The sequence below is a fragment of the Ochotona princeps genome, chromosome 28, assembly GCF_030435755.1.
Source record: "Ochotona princeps isolate mOchPri1 chromosome 28, mOchPri1.hap1, whole genome shotgun sequence".
Classification (NCBI taxonomy): Eukaryota; Metazoa; Chordata; class Mammalia; order Lagomorpha; family Ochotonidae; genus Ochotona; species Ochotona princeps.
Window position 1 is genome coordinate 21,783,550 of NC_080859.1, and position 18,030 is coordinate 21,801,579.

Consider the following 18,030-nt stretch of genomic DNA (forward strand, 5'->3'; position numbering starts at 1 on the left):
ACATACTTCCAGAAACAGCTAAGGCAGATAAACGGATCATCCAGCGGCTCAGCCTAGGTGGATCTGACAACACACGGAAGACCATTCAAATGGGTCATGTCTATGATCTCTGTGCCTTTATCCAAAGGTTATAAGAAACAAAAATTAAACCTCAGCCATTTGCTAGGTGTTCAAACATGGCTTCGGGGGACATTAAACCCTGTCTTTAATAAGCAGACACTTTGGTGTGGCTGCCCATTTTGAGCTAAGTTTTCCCACTGTGTCTTGGAGGGCACACCCAGCTCCTTCTGAACAACCACCACGCTGACCTTGCAGGTGCCCCGGGCCGTACCGTCTGTGCTGGACTGGCCATGGCTGATGCTCAGCGTGAACCTGGTTGTTTATTAACTACGTGAATAGTCACCCCTGAAGCTTCTCCCTCGTGGAAGTGTACACCTTCCATCAGAATGAAATCAGACTGAACTTTATGATGCTTCAACTGTCTTTCTTAACTCCTGTCACCCATCCCAAATAGAATTTAGGGTTTTTTTTTTAAAGATTTATAAATATATATACATTTTTTTTATTTTATTGGAAAATCAGATATACAGAGAGGAGGAGAGACAGAGAGGAAGATCTTCCATCCGTTGATTTACACCCTAGCGGCCCAACAGCCGCTGCTGAGCCAATTCGAAGTCAGGAGCCAGGAGCCTCCTCTGGGTCTCCCATACAGGTGGGTGCAGGGTCCCAAGGCTTTGCTTCATCCTCAATTGCTTTCCCAGGCCACAAACAGGGAGCTGGATGGGAAGTGTGGCCGCTGGGAATAGAATCAGTGCCCATGTGGGATCCTAGTACGTGCAAGGCGAGGACGTTAGCTGCTAGGCTACCACACCAGGCCCATACAATTTAGTTTTTAAATATTCTGACAAGAATGCCTGATGAAACTGATGCCATTGTAAGTCAGAATGTCTCAAAAACAGTTGACATCACGATACCAAATACATACCAAGTGTCTAGCTCAAGGACTTTTCCATAGTGATTAACGCTCACCTTGAGAGGTGAGACTCCAGAGTATGCAATTTTTTCAACATTGGTAAGGCTGTGGGGAAACAGCCTCAAAGCTCTCTACAGGGAATATACCTTGGTAGAATGTCTTGTGGAAGAGGAGCATTTGGTAATATCTATTAAAATTTAAAACGCACATATATTAGAATTACAGAATATATGAATATCTTCTAGGAATACCTTGTGTACATGTTCTATTTGCATATGTAATCTTTCAAATGCTCTTGAGAAAACTAGGCATGGATTTCAAGTTTTTCTTCCCACAAGAATAAACTACACTATTACAGCATGCATGAACAAAAATAAGACCCCTGGTAAAGAATGTGGACGAATGGAGACTCTGAGGTGAACTCTGGCAGCCAGCGGCCCTCGGAAGCATCTCCTCATCCTTGGAGCAATGAAATCAAGAGCACCTCAGAACTATTAAAAACACTTTAGCCAAACCCTCAGAACATACTCCGCACTGGATGAGAGCAGCCGGCCGTCCCCTATCCCGGGGTGAGGACATTGGGTGCGGCTTCCCCTTTCTGTCCTTCCTTCTTCCAGAAACAGCATGAAGAAAATTGGAAACAATGGTCTCAAGCAGCTTTCCCCATTCCTTAACCCTTCCCACCCTGATCAGTGGTCCACGTGCGCATGCATCCTTCTCCACTATGTAAATATCATCAAAAATAAATTTTAAAAAAATCACTAGAAATATATGCAACGTTTTAGGAAAGAGAATTGGAAGTGTGTTCCAGTTGTTCATTCCTGTAGGTCAAACCAGCCAAACCTCCATGACTTCCAACGGAGTTCCGCGGCTGAGCCAGACCAGGCAGACAGCTAGGGCTGCAAGTTGCTTGTAAGCTCAGCGCGGCTGTACATCCCAGATGGATCCCTCGCATGGACGGCTGGGAGCCCTGCTGAAGCCGGGGCCAGAGCCACGCGTGTCTTTGCAGGGAGGGTCTCTCAGAGTGGCTTCAACAAGGTGTGTGCCCTAGAGCAAGCATCCATTGGAAAGTCTCAGGGTATCACTTTGATTTCCTTCCACAGCTCAAGCAAGACCCCAAGCCAAGTGAGATGCAAAGGGAGGGAATTCTCTGTGCGGCAAAGGTCAGGTCGCCTTGCAGGTAAACACAGGGCAAGGGAGGTCTCAGTACCTCTCTCTTTGAAAAGGACATTTTCCTACAGAAGGAAGTTTACTTTCCACTTCATTCTCACACTGCTTTTGAGTTCACCCGTGTAGACACCCAAGCACACGCCAAGATTTCGGACTGGCCATGTTTATGTAGCTCATTCACTTGCGGGTTGGTTTGTAACCTCACCCTTCTCTCCTGGCAGGCTCTCCGCGGGCCCCGGGGACAGCACTCCGTCACAATCAGCAGTAACATTGGCTTCTGAGTCTTCCCAAGTTTCTTGCCAGTTTCCACCACTTTGCAGCCTTACACATCAAGCTTCCTGTTTTTAACCACCGATCTGCATTCCTGGTTGAAAACTGTCATTTGAAAATGATTATACTTCAAAGAGATGAATGAGGGATGACAGTGGAACCATAAAAACAGACTTTCCAGGGGTTATCAGAGAACTACGGTGGAAAGTGAAACTTAGCATGATCGTGTATTTCTGAGAAAAACATTTGATCGGACACATTGTGGTGTGAATTGAATTGCTTTATGGAAGAGAGAGTTCTAAATGTCTTGCAGAGAAGTTTGGGAGGGGTGCCAACATTGGGGTAGGCCCATGAAGCAACCACCTGTGGCACTGGCATTCTGTAGGGGTGCCAGTTCCTGTCCCAGCTGCTCCACTTCCCATCCAGCTCCATGCTAATGAGCTGGGAAAGCAGCAGAGGACAGTCCAAATGCTTGGGACCCTACATTCATGTGGCCAACCTAAAGGGACCTCCTGGCTCCTGGCTCTGGCCAGTGTAACCATCTGGGGAGTTTGCCAATGGATGGAAAAACCTTTCTGTTTCTCTCTTTTCTCTCTCTCCCTCTCCCTGTAACTCTGCCTTTCAAAGAAATAAATCTTCAGAGGAAAAAAAAAAAAACCTTGGTGAAGTGCTACTTTCATATATTTTAACAATCTCTCCGCTCAGGCAGAGCTGCAAATCGCCTGCTTCCACGGCAACATCACAATTTTCCCTTTGGTTTTCTATTGATGAAAATCACCAGGTTCTCTGATGACAACATGAGAACTAGGTAGCCCAACCTTATGTAGCACGTGTCTTGGCCCAGTTTCTGTTGTTATAAGAGCATGCTTGAGACAGGGTTCTTTGTACTTATTTTTTTTTTTTAATTAGAAAGTCAGATTTACAGAGACAGGGAGAAAGCTCTTCTGTCTGCTGACTCATTCCCCAAGTGGTAGCAATGCCCAGAGCTGAACTGAATCGAAATCAGGAGCCAGGAGCTTTCTCCAGGTCTCCCATGCAGGTGTAGGGTTCCAAGACTTTGGGCTAGTCTAAACTACTTTCCCAGCCCACAAGCAGGGAATAGGATGGAAACTGTATAGCCGCTGGGACGTGAACTGGCACCAACACAGCATCCCGGCACGTACAAAGAGAAGACTCTAGCCACTAGGCTGCCACATCAGGCCCGGGATGGGGTAATTTGTAAAAGAAAAGCACTCACTGTCCTGGAAACTGGGTAAGCCAAGGTCATGGCGTCAAGCAAGCCCTTGTGCTGGAAGGCACGGGGCAGGGAGCAAGTGTGAAGGATGCAACACGGGGGGGTCAGCCCCCTTTGGAGGTGGCTCATTCACCTTTCAGGAAGAGAATCACTTCAGTAAGAAAGACATTGATCCTCTGTAAGACCTACTCACCTCTCAACGATCTCACTGCTGTGACCCCAGGGCCCACACTCAGCACATGCTACCCAAGCCAGCCCATAACACCCAAACAAAACAAGATGGAGCTTAGATGTGATGGAGTTGGGGCTCAACCTGGCATACAGGTGGACAAGAACTTGTAGGTCCTGCAGTGGGCGTTCAGTCTAATGGTTGAGACACTATCTGGAATGCCTACGGCCCCTGTGGGAGTGCCTACATCCAAGCGTCAGCTGCAGCTCCTCACTCCAGCCTCCTGTTTGCGTGGACCCTGGGAGGCAAGCAGTGCTGATGGCTCAACAACTTGGACTTCACCACCCACACGAGAGACTTGTTTTAGCACAACCCACTCCTGGTTTGCCCAGATGGAAGCTCTCATTTATCTACCTCCTTTCATCTCTCAAACAAGTAGATTTGTTTTTAATGCAACAACAACAAAAAAAAAAAATCACAAAATTACTACTTTGCACAGAAGCTCAGGGGCGACAGGAGCCAGGAGTTCCATCCTGGCGTTCCTTGCCAGTGTCAGAGATTTACGGCCTTGGGCCCTGCTCTGAGGCTTCCCCGGCGCATCCGCAGGGCGCTGGTTCAGAAGCAGGGTAGCTGGGACTCCACCCGGGCACTGTGATGGGGGAGGCAGGTGTCCCCAGCGGCAGCTGAACCTTCTGCACCTACCTCCAAAACAATGTGTGTTTCTATCAGTCTACAATGTTACGAAGTGGTGACGCTGCATAAACCAAAGGATGCAGCTATACATTGCTGAATGTGTGTGTGTGTGTGAGAGAGCGAGAGAGCGAGAGAGCGAGAGAGGCGTGCAGTGGCTAAGAGCACAAGATGACCTTGGCTGATTGTTGGGGTTCAAAGGGCCGTCGCTCTGGGGCGCACAGCACACAGAAGGACCTTCCCTGGAGTGATGGTGTTATTTGATAGTTTTAATGAGGAGTGTGTAGTCAGGGGACAGGATGCCTGTACCAAGGCCTGGTGAAGAGCTGCGCTTGGACAACACTTAAATCCTGCATCCCCTGCCGCCTGCCCAGGTCTTGCGGAAGGGGGTGGGTGCTGCGGGACCTCAGGGCGAGGGTCACCCGGCCGGGCCAGCGCGAGAGAGCTTCCGTGCTGCGGAGGCCATCCAGCCGCGCAAAGCTCTGTGCAGCCAGGCCACCCAGCGCGCGCCGCCGGGAACGAAAATCCATTCTCCCTGCAGTCAGCAGGCGGTGACACTGGCGCTGCTCCGGCAGCTGCGCCACACCCGCGCCCGTTCCCAGGCCCCCCATGGCTCCTGCCGCCTCTATGCCACCAAGGGAGCGCTCCGCAGAGCCCCTGCCCCGCCAACAGCCACAGGAGCTCTCTGGGCTGGTGGCCAACCGGCTCCAGGGTCTGGCCCTGGCCGCAGCGGAGAAGGCCAAGGCCATTAGGCGCGCGCGGCGGCACAGCTCCAGACCCACTCCGGAAAGAAGCTGCACACCTCGGCCAGGCATCCGCGCCGAGGGCGCACACGAGCCGGAGCCTGGTGCCCTTGCTCCAGGGGATCGTGGACCTGGGAAGAGCGTGGACGGCTGCGGCCCTGACAGATGAGTGAGTGGCACGCAGTTGCCACTGCCAGGTCCCCCCCTCACCCGGCTCACCGCCCCGCCCCGGCCTGCCACCATTAGAGCCTCTCTCAGGCCTTCTTCCTAATGCGGTTAAACCAAAGCTACACAACCTCTGGGCAGTACGTTATGATCCTTTCAGTAACTCTAGAAAGCCCAGGGGTAATTTGATTAACATGGGCAGGCACAGTGCAATAGTAAACAAGGCTCAGAAAGCATCCTGGGGAAGGAGTGGTGGAGACCACAGCCAGCAGCCCGGAGATGTTTTCAAACAGAGTACTGGGAACCAAATGAGAGCTGTAGTGTAATATAATGTATGCAAATGTAAAACACACACTCACTAATAAATCTTATAAAGCTACAGATATCCGTAAGGATAAATATCTTCCATATTGCTGTAGTTGCCTGTGGAGAGCAAGGGATGTCCGCTGGGGATGTGGAAGGAGTGAAAGGAGGGGAAGAGAGGGAGGGGGAAGAGAAAAAAGAAGGGGGGAGGGGAGGGGAGGAGAAGGGAGGGGAGAACACACTTCCATAATAATGATAACAGATTATGTCTTGAAGAATATGGTTATACTCTGGACCCAAAATTCCAATACATTAAGAAAAAAAAACAAAGGAAAAAAGAAACTGTTTATTCTACAAATGGAGATAGAGGTCCAAAAAGTTGGGTTGTTTGCCTTCGGGGTCTCAACTGTGCTGGTAGCGAATCCAGGCAGGTTGCCTCCTGCTCTGGTTGCCACATCAGACCGCTGCACCGCATCATGCCACCTGTTTTCTCTCTTGCATGGTACACCTCTACCTGGAGCCTTTGATCATTGCTGTCCACGCCTCACCTCCTAGTGCGAGCTCCCTCCCCCAGGACTGACTGGGGAGGGGTCTTGTTGGTGTGGGGGAGGAGGAGACACCTGCTCTCCCTCTCCTGCCTGCTCAGCCCCTGGGGGAATGATGTTACCAAGCCTCCTGCGGGAGGGGTGTAACCCAGCCTACTGGCTTCTCCTGTGCCTGAGGGCTTCCCTGGATGTAAGACCTTCCTTGTTAGAAGGCGCAAGGTCCTGGGGTCCTGTGTGGTCAGGTTCAGAACTACAGCGTGGGTAGTCCCATGACAGAGAAGTGTGGTGGTCAAAAGAAGACACCCAGTGTGAGGGCCACACGCTCAAAACCGAGAGCAGAAGGACAAGGTGGGGGGCTCAAGAGAAGGAAGACAAAGGATAGCCTTGCTCCTGGGAGAACAGGAGAACCACTGCGTGAGTCAGCCCCCCCAACTCCGAGCTGTGATCCCAGCCTCCCTCTGCGGCCACACATCCAATCACCTACAGTACCTCACAGTCACCCTAAAGCAGCCCCTGTTTCTAGAACTATCCTTGTTGGCTCTTTTTTTTTTTTTTCTGGTAACCAGAAATGATTCAGCCCAGCATGATTAGATTTTAGGAAAACTGGCTTTCAGTAGCTTCCTCCTAGGAAAAAAAAAAAATAAGAAGCTAAGAAGCTACCCCAGGCCAATTACAGATCCTAGTAGAGTTCTTCCAGATGCTTCTGTTGGCTGTGGCAGCTGCCTCTGCTTTCACTTCCAAGGAGAAGGTCGCAGCCCAAGATTGCTCTTCCATTAGGAAGCCAGTTCCTTCCAGTTCAGTGCTTCTTCATCACCAAATTAAAAGAGATGAACAAGAGCCAACCTGTGTGGAAAGTTCCAGTTAGGAAACCGAAATCATCTTGTGGCCTCCCACTGCATGGTGTCTGGAGCTAAGGAGGCTCCAGCTGGATCAAGGCTGCCGTGGACTACTTGCCCCCAAGACAGCTGGGACAGAGCACTTTGCAGTGCCTCCTCCTGGCTTTGATGCAAAGTGATGGGGAGCTGAGCTGGAGCAGGTGCCTGCAGGAGAGGAGTGGACATTGCAGGTGAGCCCAGAGCCTGAGTCCCACAACACAGTGGCACACTGCTCCTGGACCACTCGCATTAGAGGTCTTTGGTGGTCATGTGAGCTCTTCAACTGCCATGCTGTGAAGAAGCCCAAAGTGCCACATGTGAGGATGCCCCACTGGACAGGAAGAAAGAGAGGCTTGGCCAGGAACTGGGCTCCGCTGCTCTTTGCTCTAGTTCCAGCCAACCTCTGTTTGAGAGTGCATTGATGCACCCTTGCCAGAAGGGACCTGCCAAGACGTTTGCGAAGTCCTGATCTTAGCTCCATCACTGATTCAAGATAATAAAATAATTAGATTGTTTCAAGCTACAGCCTATAGAGGTGATTTATCTGTATGGATGGTAATAGAATCAGGAAGAGCCAGCCTTGGAGAGATGAGCAGATCTCAGGCCTGACCCCTCTCAAGAACTATGGCTGGAGTCATCGGAGCAGGGAGACTTACGGCCCCAGGCCAAGCAAGCATGTGGCTCCATAATGACATGGAGGAGATTAAGGAGTAGCCAATCTCTTTCAAATAATCATTCCACCAAAATCTTTTTTTTTTTTTTAATCTGCGCAGGTGTTTCAGTAAGGTAAAGGAAATCATTTTTATTTGCAGAATTTGCCTATATGCCGTCTTTGGGGAACATTAGCAGCATGCGCTAAGATCTCATGCCTGGCGAGAACTCAGGCTCAATAATGTATGGGGGTTTTTATTTTGGAAATATTTACTTATTTGAAAGAGTGACAGAGAGAGAGGAAGAAATACATGCATATATATGTGTAGATATAGATATAAATATAGATATATAGAGAAAGATCATCTGTCTGCTCGTTCACTTCCCAAAATGCTGGACCAGGTTGAAGCCAGGAGCTCCTTCCAGATTATCCATGGCAGCACCCATGTCCTTGGGCCATCTTCCGCTGCTTTTCCCAGAAAACTGGATTAGTAGTGAAGCAGCTGGAATTCAAACCAGCATCTGCTATTGGATGCTGGCATTGCAAGCGTCAGCGTAGCTCGCTGCGCCACGATGGCAATCCCACATCATCAGGATTGAAAAGGTTGTGTGCTGTGTCCCCTAGGCACCTGCAGCCAGCTAGCAGACCAGAAGGGGCCAAAGGCAGGGGAGCAAATGAAGGACCGCACACATGTGCAGAGGCCCAGTGATACTTCTGGACAGAGAGGACACAAAGTTTTGAAGAGTCACATGTTTTCCTTAACAAGAAAAGTTTCAGGTTTCAGCTGGGTGCGGAGTTGAATAGCCAACACAATCTTCTTCCTTTATGGTTATTTGAGAAACAGAGAGACACAAAGAAACAGATTTTTCATCCCTGTTTACTCCCTCCAAATGTCCATAACATTTGGAGGGAATTTGAAGGGACTGAAGCCAGGAGCCAGAAACTCAATCCAGGACTCCAACATGAGTGGCATGGCTGCAGTGGAGAGAGCCATCCTGGTTACCTCCTAGCGTCTGCATGAAGCAGAAAATTGGAGTTAAGAGCTGCACCTGGGGATTGAAACCAGGCAATCTGATGTGGGACATGACCGCCACAGGGCCAATGCTTTCCCTTAGAGAATACGTTTCATGTCAATATCTCTTCTGGTTAGGTGCGGCCCAGTGAAGCATTTCTGGCCAATGGGATGGAAGTGACATGTGTCCCTTTCTCTTGTGACTGTAAAAGAAACAGGTGTAGTTCTGGAAACGGCTAGTGTGAGGGCACAGCAGTGTGAGTCTGCTTGATGCTGCTTGGGCTGATGAATTAAAAATGGTTCCAATGGTGAAGAATTTGGGGTTAGGCGAATCTTTCCAAGTCAGCACATAAACAGACGCACGAGCTGAGAAGAGGGCCAAGATGCAGCTCGTGCAAGGTGTCTCTTACACCTCTTTTCTGCTCGGTGCCTTTCTCCGTCTCTTTGCTTCGGCCACATCTCTCCATCACTCTGTAGCTCCACCCTCCTCATCAGCTCAGCCCATCCACACGTCCGTCCATCTCTTTACACCTCTTCCCTCCTTTTAATTTTATCCCTCAATTGGCTGTCATTGCCAAGTCAGTCTAGATTTGCCTCCACACACAAAACCAGGCCAGGGTTTGTTTGTTTGTTCGTGCCTCTAAGAGTGTGAGAGAAGAACATATGGGAGGAGACCCTCCATGTGGTGTTGCAGTGCTAACCGGGCCTCACAACACCTTCATCTCTGTCCCTTCCCCCCTGCCCTGGGGTAACAGTCTCACACCACCACCACCACTCCAGCCTGTATCTCATACCTGCCACCTCTGCCCCCACCTCTTCACACAGCCTCAACCACATCTGGGTCTCCAGACACTGAAAGTCAAATCCTCTTCTTACTTCCTCTCTTCCTTGACTGCTTTCCGCAGCCATCACAGCATTGCAGCAGCAGCCTTCTCAACGACCTGCCTTGCACCTCTGCCTCCACTCCCTTCCATTCTGTGCAATCTCTTACCTCCAGCTGATAAGGAGGTTACTCTGGCTCCAAGCCCCAAGGCCCACCAGGCAGCCAGAACCAGCAAACAGGAAGTATACTCCTGCTTGGACTCAGCTCCTGTACCTGTTAAGTGCTTGTGTGAACCCTGTTTCCACTAGTTAACAAGCAGGGTCACCTGGCTTTCTGGGTCCCATGATGTTGTCATGTGTCTTTCAGCCTGACTCATGGAAGAACTCACTGGGGAGTGCCCTGAGCAGGTGCAGAGAAGAGTGGAACCCAGGGAGTGCAGGGCTAGTTAACCATTCACTTCCTCCCACAAAGGACAGTGGAAAAGTGGCCCCAGCCCAAACTCTCGAGATCTTCCTTGCCCCAGTAGGCAGCCAGGGAAGCAGAGGTTGAGCACATCCCAGCAAGGGTGTTCCATGGCAGGCTAGACTTTCTCCTAACTTTCAACAAGCTGTCTGTCCCCGGGATTCTGTCCAAGAAGAAGCCCAGAAACTTAAACAGGAGGTCATAGAGGAGGCTGGTGCTGCAGGTAGACGCTTAGGCCGCTATGCCACGGTAACAGTCCCACACATTCTGTTTCATGCCAAAACAGTTGAGCGTGGCTCAAGGAAGAACTCACTGGGGAGTGATCCTTCTGTTTAGCGCCAATAGCACTCCCAGGCCTGAGAAGATGAACAGTCGCTTCCACAAGCACGGTTTAATAAGCAAACCATGTTGAAAATTGCCCAATCACATCCAAAATATCTTTTATAGGTTTGTTTTTGCCAGATCAGCATAACAATTGGGAATCGCCTGCTACATTTGGCTATTATTTCCCTCTAGCTTATTTTTAAAGAATTCTTTAATGTGATGCATGCATTTTAAGTATATGAGTTGATGAGTTTCCAAAAAATGTACAACCTTTATACCATCCCCATCAATAGACAGAAAGGACTCACTTGTGCATTTGCAACATATTACTCGGTGAGTCACCCCCTGTCCTTCCCAGACAACCACCGGACCTGATTCCTATTACCACAGATAGTTTTGTCTGGCCAAAAAAACTTGAACTCGGTTTATGCTCTCTGGTTTGGGGCTTGTTTCCTGCAGTGTGTTTCTGAGCTCCTCGACACTGCACATGCAAGCAGTGGGATCCTTTTCACGGCTGAGCAGTGTCCTCAGATGGACAGAGCACAGTTGGCTTGTCCATTCATCCAGTGATTAGTGTCCGCATTGTTTCCAGTTTCAGGCTATTATAATTAAAGCTTCTGGGGAAGTTTTTGTACAATTCTCTCGCATAGACACATGGTTTCATTTCTCTCGTGTAAAAATCTGGATCACATAAGTGTACATTCGACTTTATCAGAAACTGCCAAGGAGCTTGCAACATGCTAATACCATTTTAAACTGTCCTTGGCAACACATAGGACTTCTAGCTGCTCCATATCCCCGCACACCCTCGATACTGTCAATTGCTTGCTTTTCTGCCCCCAATATGGGTGTTTAGTAGTATATTCGTGCTTTTTCCCTGATCACTAAAGCTGTTTCATAAACTCATGATCAATTTGTATCTATATTCTTTCAGCAGCATGTCTTTTCAAATATTTTGCTGTTTCGAACAGTGGATTGTTGGGCCTGGTGCAATGGTTCAATTGACTGATCCTCTCTTCAAACACCAGGATCCCAAATGGGCACCAGTTCATGTTCCAGCAGCTCCACTTCCCTTCCAGCTCCCTATTTGTGGCTTGGAAAAGCAGCAGAGGATGGCCCAAAGCCTTGGGACTCAGCACCAGAAGAGACTCAGAAAAAGTTCTTGGCTCCTGGCCTCAGATTGATCAGCTCTGGCCATTGAAGCCATGAGGGGACTGAGGCAGCAGATGGAAGATATTCCTGTCTCTCTTCTCTGTAAATCCGTCTTTCCAATAAAAATAAATCTTAAAAATAAAAAAGGGCTTCTGCTGAGGCTTTCAAAAAAACAACTGGATTGTCTTTTTGTCAGTCATCTGAGTTTTCTGCCAGGTTTATATGTTTACAAATATTTTCTTGGAGTCAGCACTCTGAATGTTCATTTTTGTAGTATTGTCTTTGGAGGAACATTTTTAATCATGGAGCCTAATGTATGAGCATTTTCTTCTATGCTTGGTGCCTTTTACATCCTGACTGCACATCTTTGGCTACTCAAAGATTTCAAAAGTTTTCCTCCCTGTTTTAGATGAGAAGTTATGTAGTGTTCACATTTCTGTTTAGGTATATGGTCAATTTAGAATTAAATCCTTTGTAAGTGTGAGAATATGTAGGAACTATTTGTCTTTTAATTTTTTTCCCATATATATACCTGGCTTGTTCAACAGGTGTATGAAAAGGTCTATGATTTTCTCAACTGAATTACCTTGGCTCTTTGGGGAAAATGGATTGAGTCTCTCTCCCTTCCTCCATCTCTCTCTCTCTCTCTTTCTCTGCTATATTTCTAGACTGTTCTAGCCCATCAACTTCCTTGTCCTTTGCCAACATCACAGTATCTTCACTTGTATTGTTGATAGCAAGTCTGAAAAGCTTCTCCCCCCCCAAATTATTTTGCATTCATTTTGAGCTTAGTTTCTTTCAGAAATGTTTAATGGTTCTTGGTTCTCTCTTGCCACACACACACACACACACACACACACACACACAAACAAACATGGAAACTTGAAAAACTTCCTTGAAAATGCAATTAAAGGAGAGGTTTACTTTGGCACAGAAAATGTTAAAAACCTATTCATAAAGGAATCTAGAAAAAGATCACGGAAATTGGTCTGATTAAAAAAAACTGTGTGAACTTCAAATCTTTTCAACAAGATGAGTCTACCCTTTATGTCCACTTTCCACAAACTTTTTAATGCTTGAATTTGCTGAATTTCTTGAAAGATTTGCCATTACAAACTGAAATTTTCAACTTGAACAAATACGAAATAATTTAAAAACCTTCAAAGGTATATTGAGATAAAAGCCTTAAGGGAAAAAAAAAATATTTTCCATTACCAGAAAAAGACATTTTTAGGTAAAAATTCCCATCTTTAACTAAAACCCCCAGACTGCAGAGACAACACAGTTCCAGTGGGGGGACAAAAAGTGAGTGAGCACTTCCTGTCTTCAGCTCTGATGTGTTGCTCATTTCCTGTTGCTATTACAGTCACTCATTTCTTCTCACCGGATGATTCAACTGGGCAATAGGGGAGATGGCTGCGGGCAGTCACTCGGCCCTGCCCTGCTCAGCAGGTGGATAAGCAACTTTGTCATCCTGTAGCTGAGGTGGTCACTGCCCCTGCTGACCTCTTGGGTTTTCCTTACCCTGTCTGCACCATGTGTTCATGTCCCTAGTCCCCCTCCCCGACCCTACCTGCATTTCCCCTACAGTGGGATGGCATGGGGTCCGAGGCTACTGAGGGGGGTGGGGTCTAAGCACTTAAGAAGGAAGGCCTGGTTCCATTTTGCCTGACCTTGGCAAATGCTCCTCATCCTTCATTCTTTCCCCCTTCTGCTCCGATGGGAATGCTGTGGGTCAGCAGCAGAGGAGCCTCTGTAGCAGGTGTGGGTCAGCACGTGGGAGCACTCACGCTGATGTTGGTGAGGCTGTCCTTCTGGGATCCTCTTTTGGCTCATCTGCCAGTCCAACTCCCGAAGAACTGTTAGACACAGTCGGAGTGTTGTGTGTGTCAACGTCATCCTAACACAGTCATCTTTGTATTTTATTTTATCTTCTAATTGTGCTGACGTACAATTTTGTTGCTGTTGTTGATAGTGTATTCTGCGACCTTGTTACGTTCACTTTGTTGGTTTCAGTAGCTCTTGAGATTGCCTATGGATCACGTGTAAGCTCCGGCAGGGCGTTCATTTTCCCTAAAGACTTCCAACCCCAGCAGTCAGGCTGTGAACACCGTATGATTTTTCTCCTCTGGGTACATGGGGTGGCATTTAGCAGACTCTCCCCGAGAGCCTTGTGGCCTGAGCCTCCTCCCCCGAGAGGCTCCCATTCCTGTGTCCGCCGCTCAGTGAGGCCTCTGTGTTTGGCTTGGTCTCCCTTACCTGGGGTTGGGATCCAGCCAGGGGCTCCTCTGGAAAGTCTGGGTATTTTCTTTCTCCCTTGTTGTGTGGCCCCCTGCTGCTGGTTACTCATGTCCGAAAGGAGATGCTTCCTTTATTTTATGGATGGCCAGCCAGTGCTAACTACTCTATTCTTCATGGAGATCAGGGCTCAGCAAACTGTCCCTTGAAAGGTCAGAGAGCAAACGCTTTTGGCTTGCCAGGGAACACCTTATTGCAATCACTCAAATATGCCATTAGTGTGAAAGCTGTCATAGGCAGCACCCACACGAACAAGCGTGACTGTGTTTCAGTAAAACTGTTTACAAAAGCAGGCTGGTGACCTGCAAGCCATGGTTCTCCAGCACTGGTTCCCTTTGTCAGCGACTTTGCCCAGTCACCGAGCACTACTCATTCTGTAATGGTCTCTTTTCTCAAAATCTCTCCCTCATCCCACACTTGATTACCTGTGTGTTCTTTACACATTTATGAGGTGAAGGCTAAATATTTCTTGACAGCCTAAGCATCTGACCAAGTTGGGGAGTATTTATGTTGCAAAAAGAGTCATCACGGGCCTGACGCCGTGGCCTAGAGGCTAAAGTCCTCGCAATGAACACACCGGGATCCCATATGGACGCCGGTTCTAATCCCAGCTGCTCCACTTCCCATCCAGCTCCCTGCTTGTGGCCTGGGAAAGCAGTCGAGGACGGCCCAAAGCCTTGGGACCCTGCACCCATGTGGGAGACCCAGAGGAGGCTCCTGGCTCCTGGCTTTGGATTGGCTCAACTCCGGCTGTTGTGGCCACTTGGGGAGTGAAACATCGGATGGAAGATCTTCCACACTGTCTTTCCTCCTCTCTGTATATATGACTTTGCAATAAAAATAAATAAATCTTTAAGAAAAAAAGTCATTAAAGTGCAGACAGGTAAGCTTCAGTCATGCATAAATTCACTCCTCAGCCCATCCATCCAGGATTCATGAAGCAGCTGCCTCTGCTGCGCTGTTGCTGGGATTCTGATGGGAACAGTGACGACACCGGGCAGGTGCAGGATTGGTGAGTAAACAGAAAATCGATGCCTTGCGCTGTCTTCACAGGCTAGGATCAGAGAATTCACTCTATCTGAGGCATTTGTAAAAATGCCAGTTCACAAACCTATTAGACCCACTGGAATAAGAACCCTTTGCATTTGAATTGATTCTGCCATTACAACAGGACAAGGGACACTGTGAGCAGGCATGGGAAGTGATCTGTACAGAGTAGGAGATGTCCTCTCCCTCCGATCAGTGATGAAGTAGACCCTCCCCCGAGGGGGCCGGGGACCCTTTAGCTGAGACAAGCTGGCTTAGCTTCAGGGATGTGGCGATGTCAGAACAGGTGCACACTCTCTTCATGATGCCTCCTTTCGAAAGATGAAGGCCTGCACTTGATGACGTAGCAACTGGCACATCATGTCAGTGCTCAAACAATTCTGGATTGTGCAGGATTTTGAAAATTTTATTTCTGGGTTACAGGAGCTCTCTCCTTGTAACGGTACACAAGGAGACAGAGATTGATACAGGAATAGGCTCAGGCAACTCTAAGGGTTGGGGAGTCTTACAATCTACTGCTGTAAGCTGGGAACCCAGGGGACCCAGGTGATGCAGTTCAATGTGAATCAGGAAGCCAGCAAGCCCTGAGGAGAGGAGGTGCTGGGAGTGGACTGTGGGTCCCACAGGCCCTCAAGGAACTGGAAGATGGCATGGCCAGCCTCAGTGGGAAAGTGGGAAGGAACATCTCTCCTCTCAGCTCGGTCTACTCACCCAAGTGCTGGCCTCTCTTCATTCCAGAAATGCTCTCACAAACACACTGAAAAAGAAAATTATTTTGCCGGCTAGCCAAGCATCCCTTAGCCCAGGTAAGCTGACATGTACAATTAACCATCACAAATGTTATCTGGCATCTACCGTTAAATATTATATGTGCACGAGTTTACACTTTCAGAATAAACACAGTTGAGAACATAAAACCTTTTAGAGAAAAACGCAAATAATAATTGTAGCATTTTCTCCCCTTACTGCAAAAAAATTGGAAACAACACAAATTTCCAACAGTAAGGGTCCTAATCCTTAGCACTGGCATCCCACATGGGCCCCTGATTGGAGTCCCAGCTGCTCTGCTTCCCATCCAGCGTTTTGCTAATGGACCTGGGGAAGCAGCAAAAGATAGCTCCACTGCTTGGGACCATGCACCCATGTGGGAGACCCGGATGAAGGACCAGGCTCCTGGTTTTGACCTGGTCCAGCCCTGCATATACCTGGGGAGTGAACCCGCAAATGGATGATCCCTAACTCTATGTGTGTATGTCTATGTTTACGTAATGCTGCCTTTGAAATAAACAAATAAATCTTTACAGTAGCAAGGTGGGGTCAGGGAAGGCCACGACTTGTCAGGGTACCCTCCTGGTACAAGTACATGGACCATTCCTGGACGGACTCCTTTGAGAACATCCTACCCTTTCCAGTCTCTCACTGCAGCATGTTCTTCGTGGTTCTTCCTGAATGCTAGCACTCCATGGGGGAACTCCAAGGCCTCCCGCTTCTCCTACAGGGGGGCTTTGCTGAGCTCTTAGAAAGCTGTCCACGCTTTCTAAGCCTGTGGCAGCAAGAATAGCTACCAGGTCAAGTAGGGTTTTGAGCTTCTTCTCTCTCGCTGTTGGCTTCTAGGGAACAATTTAAATGTTCCTAAATAGAGGAGTGGCTAAGCAAATTATTAGCTATCCAAATTTGAAAGAATACCCTATGTGTGAGTTTTTAAATCATGAATCACCTTGACAAGAAATCTCTGGTTGAATGGCACTGAATGACATTTCCAGCAGAACGCTTCCCCTCGCTGATGTCCCCTGACAGTCACTCTCTACAAAGCCCAGGACTGGCTCAGCAGGGACAGGGGTGTTCCTGGTCACAACTCCACCCTGCCGGTCCAGCTGGGCTCCCAGCTCCTCCCCTGCTGTTGCCCTGGCCATGGCCTCGGCCCCAGGGTAGCTGCCCTGCACGTTGCCCAGCGCACTCAGGAGCATCAAGCAACACTGTTCTGCAGTGTCTCACTCGGAAGCCCCTCAGGCCACAGGCCACCCCAACCACATGCCACAGCCACTGCAGGCCCCAGGGCTCCCTCACTGCTCTTTCCCGTGGCTGATGCTAGAGTCACCTCCATCGAGAGCAGCCGTGTGGGAGTGTGTTCCTTTTCCAGGTCAATGGCAGAATGGCAGAAAGCAGGATGCCCCGCCCTTGGTTCATCCGTGGCCTTGGACTGAACTTTGAGTCTCCCTTTTACCTGGTGAGTTTCTCGCCCTTCACTGTGTGACATCCTTCCACCTGGAAAGACTCCAAAGCCCGCAGCCTATAGGGTTAAGGGAAGGGGAGACGCCATTCTAGCGCCAAAGGACACCCCAGAAATGGACCGGCAAGTGCCAAGGTCTCTTCTGGGACACAGTTGTGAAAACCACTAACCTTGGGGTCAGGCCGACCTGGTTCTACCACATTCCACCTGCTGGTCCCGCACAACCTTCCCACCCTACCCAGAGCAACAGAGGGGGAACCATGTGTGAATTGCTCCCTGGAAGTTGCCTGCTGGGCAGGAGGAAGACTTAGACTTCTGCCGGGCGAGGGGAAGTGGGCAGGCAGCATCCAGGGCAGCTCCACTACTCCCAGGAGCCATCAGGAGGAGCAGACCTGGGAGGCACAGTCGCACCTGGAGAGGGATGTGGAAGAGGCCACGAGGTAGGGGAACGGCCACTTCCTGGATGGGGTCAAGTTATGAGAAGGACCCTGAGTCACTGGCCCAGGTCTCCCTGAGCCACCGGTCATGCTGGGTGCTGACCCTCCGTGGTTTTCCCAGAAAATGAGCTAGCCCCGCCTGCACAAAAAACCTAATAACTAAGCAACAGGACCCACCAGCAGTAGTGGAGAGTTTGGTTCGCTAATTCAAAAGTCAGTAAGTCAGCGCTCTGCCCCCCAGTTGGGGCTGCCGGTGGGGTGCAGTGGCATTACACTCCCGGGCGGGCTGGCAGGCAGGCCGAGTTCCTCCCTGGGCGAGGTCAGTGCTCCGAGACCAACAGCATTTTTCAGCAGTCACATGATCCACCCAGCCAGAATCTGCCCCCACAAAGCATTCCAGGCTGGGAGAAGCTTCCTGGAGCCCTCCCCTGGGTTCCTCTTGGGGTTCCCTGGGTG